Source organism: Gymnoscopelus microlampas, assembly GCF_963454915.1.
Source record: "Gymnoscopelus microlampas genome assembly, chromosome: 1".
NCBI classification, from domain to species: Eukaryota; Metazoa; Chordata; class Actinopteri; order Myctophiformes; family Myctophidae; genus Gymnoscopelus; species Gymnoscopelus microlampas.
Window position 1 is genome coordinate 16,528,744 of NC_139962.1, and position 16,222 is coordinate 16,544,965.

The window sequence follows — 16,222 nt, forward strand, 5'->3', positions numbered from 1 at the left end:
TAGCTTCTGGAGAAAAAATAAAATGTGTTAATTTGGACAGGAGGACCGAGGTGACAGATGGTGTCGAAGTCCACGAACACCATTGCACAGGGAGCTCTGTTCAAAACACACTTCAATTTTTCTATGAACAGGCAGTTTGCTGATTCAGTGGAGTGAAAGGCCCGAAACCCAAACTGCATGGGATCCAGTGGGGTGTGGCCTTTGTCTAGGTGTTTGATGATAGATTTGACAATCCACTTCTCAGCCACCTTTGATATAACTGGTAGGATGCTTATGGGTCTATAGTTTGATATTTCAGTTTTATCTCCAGATTTGTAGATTGGTTTTATTACAGCAACTTTCCATTGAGGAGGAACAGTGCATTGTCTGATGGACAGATTTACCAGATGTGTGATAGGTGCCACCAGAGATTCTGCATTTGTTTTTAGAAAGTTTGTATCGAGCCCATAGGCATCCGTGGCTTTGGATGCTTTCAGTGATCTGATGATGTTTGCCACCTCGGTTTCCGTAATTTCCTCCAGATTAAAGATGGGAGGTATTTTTGCACAGGGCGGGGTACAAACTTTGAGGGATTAAACATTTGTGTTATTTCTTTAACAGAGTTTAGAAAAAACATAATTAGGTTACTAGCAAGGGTTTGGGGATCTTTCACCAGGGCGTTGTCTATTTTTAGTTCTAAGCTATTGTTGTTTTGTTTGTAATATTTCCCTGTCAGTTTGTTAATGCACTCCCAGACTTTCTTACCATTTCCTTTAGAACTCTCTATGATATAGATATAACATTTAGCTTTAGCCTTCCTTAGGAATTGAGTGACTTGGTTTCGTACATGGGCACATTTCTGCCTGTCAGTTGTTAACCCAGACTTTAACGACTGTTTAAGAGTGTTTAAGAGCTCTACATGTTTCATCGACCCAGGGTAGGGTGATTTTTTTTGCCCTTTCTGTTGTCTCCCTCTCCTGGTGAAAGATTCCATCAGACTTTGTATTTTGGACAATAAAACATTGCATCCAACTTCAATATCATCACCACATGTGTAGATGTCATCCCATTCAACCCTTTTTTACTGAACCGTTGTTTTGAGAGTTTTCTGGCAAAAAAATATTATATTATGGTCTGACAGACCTGTCAAGAAATTATATGTTTTGGTGATTCTTTCCACTTTGTTGGAAAACAGTAAATATATACTAGTTGCTGAGTGGCTAGTGACATCTCGGCTGAGTGTGATTTCCACACCGACACACTCTGCCTTGATCTCATTATGCCATGTAATCTGTCTACACTCAAAGCTGCTTTTTACATAAAGCAGGGCCCCCCACCCTTCCCTGTTGTACCTCTGTCCCGTCGGAAGACATTGTACCCGGGCATGCTTACTAGAGCATCTGGGGATGATTGGTTCAACCAAGTTTCCGTCAGTCCCAAACAGTCAATGTTCGAATTTACAAGCAGGTTTTCAATTTCACTTTTTTTTTCTCCATACTACGTTTAGGTAGCCTAAACATACATACGTATGTTTAGGGGGGGGGGGGGGGGTTGGGGCTTGGGGCTTGGGGTGTTATGCCTTGGTCCCGGGGGGATGGGTGATGTAGGCCCGGTGTCCAGCGGCCCAGCTCCGCAGCAGAGACTTCTGGGCTCGATGGTCCCAGTCCCTGGTGGCGCAGCGTGGCCGCCGGTAGATAGCTCCACTCCGGGGCAGTGTAGGCGGTCTCGGGGTGATGTAAGCCTGTGTCCAGCGGCCCAGCTCCACAGCAGAGACTTCTGGACTCGATGGTGGTCCCGTTGTCCTGCTCCGTAGGCTACATCTGGATATGGTGGTGGTTCCGTACTCACGGGGCAGTGTGTGTGTGTGTGTGTGTGTGTGTGTGTGTGTGTGTGTGTGTGTGCGTGTGCGTGTGCGTGTGCGTGCTTGCGCGTGCGTGCGTGCGTGTGTGTGTGTGTGTTCTGGATAGAATTTATAGTTTGTGGTTGCCAGTTGGAAGCAAGTGGCATTGCGCTGCGTGCAGCACAAATGATTGTGTTTCAATAGACCTACGTCTTACATAAACACAATTGACACAAGGAATTGACACTCTCACTTCTGCTGTTTCTAGGAAAATTAGAATCACAGAGATGCGTTGAGAATTAAGAATGAGTGAGACCTCTGAATGTTGTGCCCCGACATGTCCTTGCTTGGAGTGAGAATGCGCAGATTTGGCATGCATAGTGGATGTTATCTCAATGATACACTACCATAACAATCAAAAAATCAGAAATAAGGTTGCTGATGACCCATAAAAGCCTGGTCATTCTGTATGATTGACGCACGCTGCTCTTGTGTATAGGCCTACAGGTTATTTGAAACCAGGGAGACCAAGACTATTAGCATATCATTAAGTTCTTTTAAAGTATAATGCTATCATTAATGTCTTGGTTCGATTATTGTGCTTTCAGATACTCTTACCTAGTTCCACCTCCTCTGTGTTGTTTTGGGGAAGAATAGTACATATTGGATTCTCTTTGGTATCCGGTGCTGATGAAGTAATAAATACAAATAAATTATATCTATCTATCTATATATATACAATTTGAATCCTGCGCCATGTCGGTTGTCAGTATGTATGCGACGCCAGTGTGACGTAATCTGACATCACGCCAGTGTGACGTAATCTGACATCACGATGAGACGGTATATGACATCACATCCTACCTATAAATTCTAGGATGCCGTCAGATCGCACCAGTTCGACGGCTTCCATAGTGGGTTTTGGTCATTGGAGAGGTGATGCACGTCACCTCTTTCTGAAGTGGGTACTTTCAAAGCCTGCCGTGGATTTAGGAGAGCACAAAACTCTCTCTCACACTGTGAGGTGCCTGTAAGGTGGCACTGCAAAGTGAACGACGCGTCACGCTAGACGTTCGGGCCGCGTAGCGGCCCGAACTTCTAGTATATATATACAATTTGAATCCTGCGCCATGTCGGTTGTCAGTATGTATGCGACGCCAGTGTGACGTAATCTGACATCATGATGACAAAGCCAGTGTGACGTAATCTCACGAGTCACGACAGCATGACATCACATGACATCACATCCTACCTATAAATTCTAGGATGCCGTCAGATCGCACCAGTTCGACGGCTTCCATAGTGGGTTTTGGTCATTGGAGAGGTGATGCACGTCACCTCTTTCTGAAGTGGGTACTTTCAAAGCCTGCCGTGGATTTAGGAGAGCACAAAACTCTCTCTCACACTGTGAGGTGCCTGTAAGGTGGCACTGCAAAGTGAACGACGCGTCACGCTAGACGTTCGGGCCGCGTAGCGGCCCGAACTTCTAGTTTATATACAATACTGAGGTATATCCTCTATCACTATATAGGGAAAACTATATACTGTAGTGAGCTTGTAGATCAGCTATTTTTTTTAAAGGTTTGACACATAAAATAATAAAATAATTTATACTTTTACTTTGGTACTTTCAGTATATTTAGATGCCAATCCTCAAGTCAAATATTTAATGCAGGACTTTTACTTTTAGTATTATTATATTGTGGTATTGCTACTTTTACTTAAAGAATCTGAGTACTTCTTCCACCACTGGCACCAGGCGAACACATGAGCAACAAGCTGGACTAGATCAACAATGCTGAGGCCCTCTACAGCAGTGGTTCCCAAAAAATGGGTCGGGACCTTTTTTTGGCGTCACCAAAGTTAATTATGAAAACATTAAAACGTATTTTTTCAAAAGAATTACAGACATTTTATTTGTGTCGCATCGCAACGTGTTGTGATGCTTGTAGATAGGCTATTTTCACTATTTTTAAAATAGGGCTCAAGTGGTTAATTCATATTAAGTTTGGGTTCCGGGGAGACACCAAATGTATCTTTTGGGTCTCAAAATGAAAAGTTTGGGAACCACTGGTTTTACAGGAATGGACAGAGCCAGCTGTATTCCCTGACACTGTTGCAGATGCTCTAACAGTATTTAGTAGCCAGTGGCCTCTTCTTTGTCATGGTGTGTTGGTGGTGGGGATAACATCAACTCAAGGGACACTAACAAACGGAACTAGATGCGTCGCAATTCAGGGCAATTGCAAAGTGTGGTTGCGCCGACGCGAGTCGTGGGTCGCTGCCGCCGGGACTCGAGGCAGGGTCGTCACTACCGTGACGCAGACAATACGGTTGCGTTGGGGCCCATGACGTTTGGGGCCCCTCCCCACCCAGAAAAAAAGAAAAGAAAAAAAAAAGTGATATATTAAAAAATATATATTGAATTAAAAAATAAACCTGTAATAAATAAACATTGTAAGTGTTAAGTAGTTGTTACAAAACCGTTGTTTATGTACCCGAAATCCATCACAAACCCGCGGAAAAAGTGTCAGAAACCACTAATAACCGCAAAATGTCCGGGCGCACATGCACACGCGTGCGTGCATGCGCGTTCATGAGGGCCCGCTGTGACCACCTCGCGTTGGGGCCTACTATTGCCTCGTTACGCAACTGACTCGAGGAATACGCTGGGAGGAATACCGTCGGAGGCTGCGCCAATTACATTGTCACGTAACTCCTGAGATCGCTTGCGTTTCATTTTGAGAGGATTGATCCCCCCAAAATAAGGTTTTTGCATCAAACGGTTACATTTTGAGCATTTGTGGCGCCCCCTATGGATCAAAGTGGAAATGCTTTTGGGGATTTGTTGAGTAAACCACCCTTGACATGTGATTCAAATTTGGGATTGACTGGATGTTTCGTTCAGGATTTCTGGGGTGCCCCTCTCCAAGATAGGATGCCCGGACAAGTATTTGAAGATCTTGCGTCTGTTGCATGACGATATGACCGCAACTGTAGTTAGCAATGGCGGCTCTGAAACGGCTCCCTTCAAAGTTGTCACTGGTGTCAAGCAGGGTTGCATCATTGCACCAACCCTGTTCGCCATCTTCATCTCAGCCATCCTTCACCTCACCAGCCAAAACCTACCTGAGGGAGTCAAGTTCATCTACAGGACAGACGGCGGGCTTTTCAACCTGAACAGGTTCAGGGCAAAAAGTAAGGTGCTTACATCTTCCATTACAGAGCTCCAGTACGCAGATGACAATGCTCTAGTTGCTCATTCTGAGCTGGACCTCCAGAACATCTTGGATGCTTTTGCCAGAGCTTACCGACTCCTGGGACTTGACATTAACATCAAGAAAACTCAGGTCCTATACCAACCAGCTCCTGACACACCCTCCCAACCCCCCACAATCTATGTGGGAGACAACATCCTGGAAAATGTGGATCAATTCGCCTACCTTGGCAGTCTTCTTTCCACGAGAGCTGTCATTGATACCGAGATTCACCACCGCATAGGGTGTGCCAGGGCAGCTTTTGCTAGGCTGAGGAAAAGAGTTTTTTAGAATCGTGACATCCAGACCAAGACCAAACTCCTTGTCTACCAAGCTGTAGTTCTGCCCACTCTGCTCTACGGGGCTGACAGCTGGACCACCTACAGCAGACATCTGAAGGCTCTGGAGCAATACCATCAGCGATGTCTCCGCAAGATCCTCAGGATCAGCTGGGAAGATAGGCGAACCAACGTCAGTGTTCTGAAGGAAGCCAACATCCTCAGCATCACCACAACCATCATTCGGCACCAGCTGCGATGGACCGGCCATGTCATACGCATGCCAAACAGTCGCCTTCCGAAACAGATATTGTATGGACAACTGATGGAAGGACAACGTACCCAAGGGGGTCAGAAGAAGCGGTATAAAGACAACATCAAAACCCACCTGAGGAAATGCCGCTTCAACCTCACCAACTGGGAGGAGGCTGTCCCCCAGAGAGACTTGTGGAGCAGGATGGTCCATGAAGGCACGGCACACCTGGAAAAGGACCTCCACTGTGCCGTGGAAACCAAGAGGCAACAAAGAAAGGAGAGATCCACCACCAAAACAGCTCCTCACACCGCCACCACCACCACCACCACTTACATATGCCCCCACTGCAATAGAGACTGTGGATCCCGGATTGGCCTCTACAGCCACCTGAGGACCCACAGATGACCAGACCGACCTACAGGAGGACAATCATACTCGTTTCGAGTGATCGCTGATGACTCAACGGATCCCCAAAATAATTTCCACTTTGATCCATAGGGGGCGCCACAAATGCGCAAAATGTAACCGTTTGATGCAAAAACATTATTTCGGGGTGGATCTATCCTCTCAAAATGAAACGCAAGTGATCTCATGAGAGACGAGACAATGTAATTGGCGCAGCCTCCGACAGTATTCCTCCCAGCGTATTCCTTGAGTCCCGGCGGCCGCAGCCCGCGACCGGCGTCGGCGCAACCACACTTTGCAATTGCCCTGAATTGCGACGCGTCTAGTTAGCATTGTATTTGTATTTAACTGTACTTTCTGTGCTTTTTTTGCAAACTGCTAAACAAAGTATTCAATAAATCAATCAAACCAAGGCGTCCGCCCAAAAATCTTTTAGGAGCATGCGCACGGCCATGCATCGATTAAGAACAACCCTTAAAGGGCAAGACCACTGTGGTAGAGGTTTGGGTTGTGTAGTTGTTACCTTGCCATGATGGAACTCCAAAGGTGGACAAGAAATGTAAAATAATTGTTCCAGTGATTAGACATTGATAATTGAAAATATGCTCCCCGTTGACTTACATAGTACTGTAAACAGCTCTCAAAGTCACTCTTTTAGCACGTAAACGAGCACAGCTTAGCACATAAGCGGATCCAGATCTTCAAATAGTACCCCCCCACTTTCTTTTTCTTCTCTTGTACATATTTTTCACTCTTCATACCAGTAACCTGTAAGCTGATTGTATGACATTCTGTATAGTAGTGTGTATATCTGTCTGTCTCTTATATGTCATCATGATTTGTGTGCATGGGGATCTCATCTTAAACAAGCTCAGTGCTTAATGAGTCTTCCAGTTTAGTAGACCTTGTATTGTGAATTTGTACTTCCATGTACTGTTGTTCTCATGTCCTACTAAATAAAGTACATCAATCAATCAAAATCATCAGGAAGTTGACTTTAAAAAAAAAATAACAGTACTGGGTTTTGTGATGTTTATATTAGTATACATTTATTTTTAAAATCATCTCAGGAATGCTCCCCCCTTTTTGTTCTATGTTGGATCAGAACCCTACTACATACCAGACCTGCTCGAGTGATCTCCTGACACTCAAGGTTCCTTTTGCGCAGACAGAGTTAGGCAAGACAGCATTTTCTGTCAGTGCTCTATCTGCCTGGAATGAGCTCCAGAGGTCCTTGAAAATCAAATCACTTCAATTCTTATAGGTTATTTCAGGGAAATGGTTTCCAATATTTTTGTTCAGAATTGTAACTGCTTTATTTAATTATTTAATTTTGGTATATCTGTTCTAGTTCTCTCTTTTAGTTTTTTGAGTGCTTCTGTATTCTGATTCATTATTCATATTTGTAATGTTGCTTTATATGAAATGAATGTCCATTCCTGTTGATTACTGTGTTCTGTATCTCGGCTACATTGAAAATGATGGCCTGCCCTCAACTGTACTCCAAGCTGAAATAAAGGCTATGATGATGATGATATAGGTGTCTATATTGTAAAAGAAATTCCAACGATATAAAATGCAATTCCAATTGGTATTAATGAAGGGGGGAAATAATTGACCTAAATAACGTTTAAGTTTAAGTTTTACTATCCACAAGTTTCCTAGGGCGTTTGGACATGTAGAGACTAGAGAGCATCTAAACACAGTGAGCAATTATTGTGCTTGCTGTGTGTCTAAAGTCAAATAGATTAATCACACACACACAAAAAAAGCCTATAGAAGCTTGTTTCCATAGTGCTGTCTCCATATTCAAGCATCTAAACAAGGAACAAAAACAAAAATAAAAAAATTAACTGCATATCTTGATTTTTGTTGAAAACATTACAACGTATAATTTGTTGTTAGTTAAGCCATTAAGACCGGGAATGCATGTGTGTCATTTTTAGATGTCTTTGGCTATTCAAAAATAATGACCATCTTTGAATATACATTTTTTAAAGCAAACATTTGTAAAATATGTTGTTCCAGGGGCCAAATAAATCTAAAAATGACACAGATGTGTTCCCGGTCTTGATGGGTCAGGGTGGCTCACGGTGATAGGACACTGTCTACATAATCCAAAGCTTGTGGGTTCAAATCCTCCTCCTGCATCTCTACTCTGAAGCATGTGTTGAACACTGACATCCAGGAACCACACTTAAATGTGTCGAGGTGCCGTAAGGCAGTGGATAGTTGGTGGACACCTCTGTGGGCTTTGGTACAGAAAGCCACACGGCGACCAGGGCCACAGGTTCAATTCCCATCTCTGCAAGTGTAACCGGGCCGTGGCCCGGGTTTGTCTTAGAAGTTTTATCTTAATCAGACACTTTAAATACTCAAAACTTAACAGATTCTTTATACAATGTGACAATAAATGGACTGCGACAAGGATCTTCCCCCAAGATTACAATGGTTTTTATTAAACAGTTAATCAATAATTCAAAAGCACTTTAATAGATAGCAAGGTTAAAGATCATATAAAAATATAGACAATATACTCTAGATGCACAAAAGATAAAAGACTGTGATGCGAGAAGGGAAAGGGAGTACTACAGGATGGTAGTCTGTAACCAAAAGGAGGGAGGGGAACTATGGCCTTAACGACTAGGTGCTCTACACACACACCAAAAGAGAAACTAAGGCATTCAATACATTAAGCAGAAAGCATGCAAAGAAAGTTGAGTGCAAAAATACCAATGAATAAGGGGGGGGGAGAAGCACCGCTGTGGGCCTAGCCACCTAACCCGTCCCGAAGGCCACGTGCACCAGTCCTGCAGCACTCGGAAACACAGAAGAAACAGGTTATAATTCACAGTAACAGAGCATAAAACGATACAAGTTTAAAATGGTTCTTGGGGGAAATATGATAATAGTTTACAATAAGTGCATAAAAGTATGTTGCACTGAAAAAGCCAATAAATTCTAAAGGTCAACAAAACAAACTATATAACTGAAATAATAATTATAAATCAACAAAAACCAAACATAACAAAACAGCAGTGGCAGTCAGTGTCTACAAAGGAAACAAATGATACACATTAATACTTTGTAAAACAGATCTATTATATATAAAACAAAAATAATGACAATTACCTCTGTCTGACTATTGTACAAAACCCATGTGGAAGCAGCACAGGTTAGCAGAGGCACTAGGGAGCAGGGCCTAAAGTGTGACAAACAAAGGGTCAGTCTCAAGCAGGTAAGATATGCACTTTCAGTGATTATCTACAATATTGACCTACCCGGGGCATTGCAGAGAGCAGGAGCAACCTGGACCAAAGAGGGAGAAGCCCCTGCTAAGTGTGGCTTTTATAGTGAACCAAACAATGTGGAAAACAGGAAGTGGGAGGGGCTGTGGCTTGTCAATCTCCACAGTAGCCCAGGAGGGACATTTCCTGACTGGCTACATCTACCCCCCGGTTCTTAAATTGGCGACCCGACAATTTGCTAAGACCAGGGTCTAAAGAGTGGTGGAGTAGAATTGCTAGAGCCAAGTATCTGTGAATTTGTAGCCCCATTTGTTCCATTCCTTGCTGTTACTGGTAGATGGTGAGGGTTAGAGTGTCTACCGGCCGTCTCACGGTTGGACCTTCTTACTACCTCGGGGAGGGGGGGTGAACAGGTACTGGTGGCAGTAGAGGCCTCTGGCAAAGCTGCTGTAGGTGTTGTAGGATGACGCACCGGGTCTGCCTCAGGTGGGGTCTGTATTGTGACCGACCGAGCCTCCTTTGTTCCAGTCACACGTCTGACCCCAAGCCACAGGTCCCGCTCCTCTGCGTCAGGGCTTGTCATATTTGGATTAGGCCGAGCTACAGGAATCGGATGGCCCCTCGGAACAGGTTTGAGCATGGAGCGATGAACGTGACGCACCTCTGTCAGCCTATATTCTGGGGCAACCGCATACACTGCGCCTCCTTGCTTGGGAGGTTTCACCACCTGGAAAACTTCCGGGGCCCAGGCATCCTGGATTTTACTCCTTCCTCTATGGGAGTGGTCCCGAAGATAAACGTGTTGTCCCGGTGGCAATACTTCACCCGGGGTCCGTTGGTCTGCCCTTTCCTTCCGTTGGGCTGCTGCCCGTTTCATCCTTTCCCGGGCGTTGTCCACTGCCACTTGCATTCTTCTCTGGTGCTCTCGGACCCAGTCGCAGACTTCGCCTGCGGTTGGTTCGTCCACTCGGCCTAGCAGGAAATCTACAGGCAGGTTAGGTTCACGGCCAAACATTAATAGGTACGGGGACTGACCTGTAGTCTGGTGGGGCGTGGTGTTGTAACTGAACACAACCTGCTGTAGATACTCTGGCCATCTATGCTTCTGCTCGGCTGACAAGGTGCGAAGGAGGTCATGCAAGGTCCGGTTGAATCGCTCGCACTGGCCATTTCCTTGGGGGTGGTAGGGGGTGGTCCTAGACTTCTTGATGCCATAAAAGTCACACAGTTGATAGACTATTGTGTTTTCAAAGCTGCGGCCCTGGTCCGAGTGCAGCCGAGCTGGGACACCATACTTATAGAACCACTCCCTGGTTATCACATCTGCCACCGTGGCGGCTCGCTGATCCCTGGTAGGGATGACCAGGGTAAACTTGGAAAAGACATCCGTCAACACCAACACTTGTTCCCTCCCATCTCTAGCAGGTTCTAGAAATGAAAAGTCAATGGCCAAGATTTCATTAGGTCTGGCGGCTAGCAGATGGCCCATGGGGGCTCGAACTTGTGGCTGTGTATTTTTAGCGACACTGCACCTCTCACATGTTTTGCACCAGTCTTTAATCATGTTTACCATACCTGGCCAATAACATCGCTGTCGAATGAGTTCTGTAGTGCGCTCAATACCTTGATGGCCGTGATGGGTGTGCAGTTGCCGGAACACTTCTTCCTTCAGGCCCTCTGGAAGCACCAGCTGGTACACATACTCTCCACCATCAGGCCGTTGGTATGTCCTATACAGGAGCCTGTCTTTTACCGTCAGACGGTCCCACTGGCGGAGCAGTCGTAATGTTGTAGGCTGGAGTCCCTGTTTCTCCACCCGGCCTGGCATCCGTCGTTGCTGGTGAAACAGAAGGACTTGGCTAATGTCTGGGTCGTCACTCTGAAGTGCCCTCAGGTCATCAGTTGATCGCTCTGGAACCGCAGAGATGGCATGTTGGACAGTCGACCTGGCATCCACGACAGCCCCCTGGACCACCTCTGGCACAGGAGTCCCAGGGCGACCCGGCCCAGCTACTGCTTCACCTTGGGATGGATACTGCCTGGACAAGGCATCGGCATTCTGGTTGATGCGTCCTGGGCGGTATCGCACTGAATAGTCAAAGACTGCCAACTCGCCTACCCACCGCTGCTCCGTAGCCCCCAATTTGGCTGTGCTCAAGTGACTGAGGGGGTTGTTGTCCGTCCATACTGTGCACTTGTGGCCCAGCAAGTACTCACGGAACTTTTCGGTCATAGCCCACTTCATGGCCAAGAACTCAAGTTTCATTGAGCTGTAGTTCTTCTCGGAGGGGTGGAGGCTTCGGCTGGCATAGGCGATGGGCCTGACCCTGCCTTCCTGCTCCTGGGAAATGATTGCCCCCAGACCATCGTGACTGGCATCCACTTCTAAAATGAAAGGAAGTTTGAAATTAGCATAGGCCAGTACAGGTGCAGTCACGAACCTTTCCTTGAGTTGTCTGAAGCTGTGTTCACACTGGAGAGTCCAAGCATCCCTCAGGGAAATGCCCCGTCGTTGATGGTGATTCTTCCCGGTCAGGTCAGCAACTACTTTGTGGAGGGGGGCGGCCAGCTTTGCAAACCCCTCGACGAAACGTCTATAGTAGCTCGCGAAACCAAGGAACGACCTGAGATCGGACACAGTACTTGGGATTGCCCAGTCGGCGACAGCAGCAACCTTTTTGGGATCTGTCGAGACACCTGCAGCAGAGACTACATGTCCCAAGTATTGCACCTGTTTTTGGAAGAAATGGCATTTCTCCAGCTTTGCCTTAAGTCCCTCCTTCTGAAAGCGGCCCAAAACTAAATCCAGGCGACTGAGGTGCTCGTCAACTGTAGAGGAAAACACAACAACATCATCAAGATAAAGCAGCAGAGAATTGCAGTGTTGATCGCCAAACATCCGTTCCATCAGACGCTGGAATGTGCTTGGAGCATTGCATAAGCCGAATGGCATTCTTTGAAACTCAAATAGGCCGAAAGGGGTGCAAAAAGCAGTTTTTGACTTGTCCTGTTCTGTGACCGCTACCTGGTGGTAACCGCTGGCCAAATCGATCGTGGAGAACCACTGGGCTCCCGACAGGGCATCCAAGGACTCCTCAATCCGTGGTAGGGGAAAGGCGTCCTTTCGCGTTTTGCCATTCAACAGCCTGTAGTCTACGCAGAGTCTTAGTTTCCCATCCTTCTTCCTCACCAGGACGATAGGAGAGGCATAGGGGCTACAACTTTCCCGGATGACTTGGCTGTCCAGCAATTGACGTATGTGGGCCCTAACTTCATCATAGTCAGAGGGTGGGATTCGCCTGTATCTCTGCCTAATGGGGGCACTGTCAAGCAAGGGAATGTCATGTGTCAGAAGGTTAGTGCAACCAAGGTCTAAGTCAGAAGCTGCAAACACAGTCTCCCGTTCAACCAACAGGGATCTAGCCTTTCTCTGGTCTGGCTCAGAAAGTGTGGATAAGTCCATAGAATTGATGTGCTCTCTAACGGTGCTGGTCTGAACTTTTTGACTGGAAAGTGTAGCTGTAAACCCACCTAGCTCCTGTTCTACAGTAGAGACTCCCTCTGGCAGACTAATAATCTTAGCCTGACTCAAAAGTCCTATAGGGTAGCGGGGGTGCAAAATAACATCTGTAGAACCTACATTTACTACTGGCAGATACACTGTACCTTTAGTTACGGTGACCATTGCTGGGGAGATCAGCACACACTCAGGGAGGGATGGGCCGTCATTGAGGGGCTCAATCAGTACAGCACCTGAGGATTCACCAAAGTGAGATGAACATGTAGCAGTCACCCACTTAACTGTACCCCCAGGTATAGTAATAGGACGCCTACCTCGCACCCGTGCCAATCCCTTCTTGGTTTGCTCTGCTTGAGACTGAGCCTGGTGGCAATGCTGTAGTGCCTGCTGCCACACAGGAGGTGCCTGTTTTATCATAGGGAGGTCAAAGAGATCAAGGCCATATTGACTGAATAACTGGTGATAACACTCCCCAATTACGTTCATGCCTAAGACGCCAGGAATGCCTGCGGGGGCTGCTTGGCCTGGAGGGTCTTTTACGACCAGAATACCTCGCTGTGGTATGACCCTGCCAAAAACTGTAACATCCAATTCTATGTACCCCACATAGGGAATGGCTAGCCCATTAGCAGCACGCAGCTGAAGCCAACGACAGGGTTTAAGGGCCCCCTGGAAATGCTGGAGGAAATAACTTTCGGCAATGGTAGTTACCATAGATCCTGTATCTAAGAGAAGGTTAACAGATACATCTCCCAAACGAACATTAACCTCAGGACAAGGTGCAATCAGATTAGAGGGCATGTTTGGTACATCTGAGCCTGTGTAATCCCCACCTGATGTTTGACTCTTCACATCAGGGGGGAGAAGTTTCCCGCATCCTGAGCAGCAAGAGTTGCTGTTGTAGGATATGGGGCCCTAGTTGACTGAGCATGGGAATTAACACGTTCATTCCTGCACTGGTTAGCATAGTGCCCTGGTTTTTGGCAGCGATTACATATAATGGTGTTTGGGTATGTCTGCTTAGCAGGGGGCCTGGAGGCTGCCTGTAGTGCAAATAGACCCTGTGTCAATTTATTAAGCTGCTCCTGTTGGTTCTGCAACATGCACTTTAATTCAGCCATTTCTGTGTTAGCAGAACTAGTAGGTGCCCTACTCTCAGAATACTGCATAGCACTAAAGGATGGGACTGAGTAACTCCTACCCCTTGGCTCCTCAGGTCGTCCCTCCCGCTCCCAGCGAATGGCCTCTCCTCTTACATCGAGGAGGCTATATTCAGGATGCTGGCGAACCACTCGTTTTAACTCCCTGCGAAGGTTAGAGTCAAGAACATGTTCAACAAACTGATCTCTTAGGAGGGTTGGGCCACCCTGCATTTCCCTTGGGGCACAACGTTCAACCTGTTCCATGAGACAATTCAAAGCATGTGAAAACTCTTGAAGGGATTCCCCTTCGTGCTGTTTCCTTGAAAAGAAACACTGTTGCAGGGAAACATACGATTTTGCACAGCCATACAAATCTTCAAGAATAGTTAAGATTTTCGTAGGATCCTCCCTTTCTGCCCTAGGCCGGTACCTAATCTCATCTTTTGCTGCCCCCTCGAGGTGATCATATATGAAATAAGCTTGATCAACAGGTCTCAAGTGTCTTGTTCTCAGAGTAGCCCTCATCTCCTCAATCCAATCACCCACTGGAATCCCAGATGTCCCCCTAAAGACTGGACATTTTCGTTCTCTCGGGATATAAAGTAAACGTTCAACAGGTAGAGGACCATTAGGATCAGGGTCTTGGGGGCCATCAGAATCACTAGAGTCTGAAACAGCATCTGCCTGAGAAGCTACCGCTCGGTCCTGCGTTAGCTGGTCTTTTTCAGCTCGCAGCTGCTGAACCAAGTCCCTCAACTCTTGAAGTTCAGCCATGGCACAAACGAGGAAGGGTCAATGCAGCACAGTTAATGGGAGCACTTCAACTTTGTTGGGAGGGGTAATGCAAGGCAGCACAGGGGCTCCTCCAGTTCTTCGACGTGCACACTGCTGTTTTGTTTTAATTCACCAAAAGAAATAATAACTAAATAAAAGAGTATAAATCCTTGTCACATAAGCCCACTAAACAGTCACTGTATTATTGCCGACTACGCCAGAATGTAACCGGGCCGTGGCCCGGGTTTGTCTTAGAAGTTTTATCTTAATCAGACACTTTAAATACTCAAAACTTAACAGATTCTTTATACAATGTGACAATAAATGGACTGCGACAAGGATCTTCCCCCAAGATTACAATGGTTTTTATTAAACAGTTAATCAATAATTCAAAAGCACTTTAATAGATAGCAAGGTTAAAGATCATATAAAAATATAGACAATATACTCTAGATGCACAAAAGATAAAAGACTGTGATGCGAGAAGGGAAAGGGAGTACTACAGGATGGTAGTCTGTAACCAAAAGGAGGGAGGGGAACTATGGCCTTAACGACTAGGTGCTCTACACACACACCAAAAGAGAAACTAAGGCATTCAATACATTAAGCAGAAAGCATGCAAAGAAAGTTGAGTGCAAAAATACCAATGAATAAGGGGGGGGGAGAAGCACCGCTGTGGGCCTAGCCACCTAACCCGTCCCGAAGGCCACGTGCACCAGTCCTGCAGCACTCGGAAACACAGAAGAAACAGGTTATAATTCACAGTAACAGAGCATAAAACGATACAAGTTTAAAATGGTTCTTGGGGGAAATATGATAATAGTTTACAATAAGTGCATAAAAGTATGTTGCACTGAAAAAGCCAATAAATTCTAAAGGTCAACAAAACAAACTATATAACTGAAATAATAATTATAAATCAACAAAAACCAAACATAACAAAACAGCAGTGGCAGTCAGTGTCTACAAAGGAAACAAATGATACACATTAATACTTTGTAAAACAGATCTATTATATATAAAACAAAAATAATGACAATTACCTCTGTCTGACTATTGTACAAAACCCATGTGGAAGCAGCACAGGTTAGCAGAGGCACTAGGGAGCAGGGCCTAAAGTGTGACAAACAAAGGGTCAGTCTCAAGCAGGTAAGATATGCACTTTCAGTGATTATCTACAATATTGACCTACCCGGGGCATTGCAGAGAGCAGGAGCAACCTGGACCAAAGAGGGAGAAGCCCCTGCTAAGTGTGGCTTTTATAGTGAACCAAACAATGTGGAAAACAGGAAGTGGGAGGGGCTGTGGCTTGTCAATCTCCACAGTAGCCCAGGAGGGACATTTCCTGACTGGCTACACAAGCAAGGCCACAAATTCAAGTCCAGCCTAGCACCGGCACCGAAGCCAATACTCATGGATGTACTCAGTACAGTTTGATTGATTGATGTACTTTATTTAGTAAGACATGAGAACAGTACATGACAGTACATAACAGTACATGGAAGTACAAATTCGCAGTACAA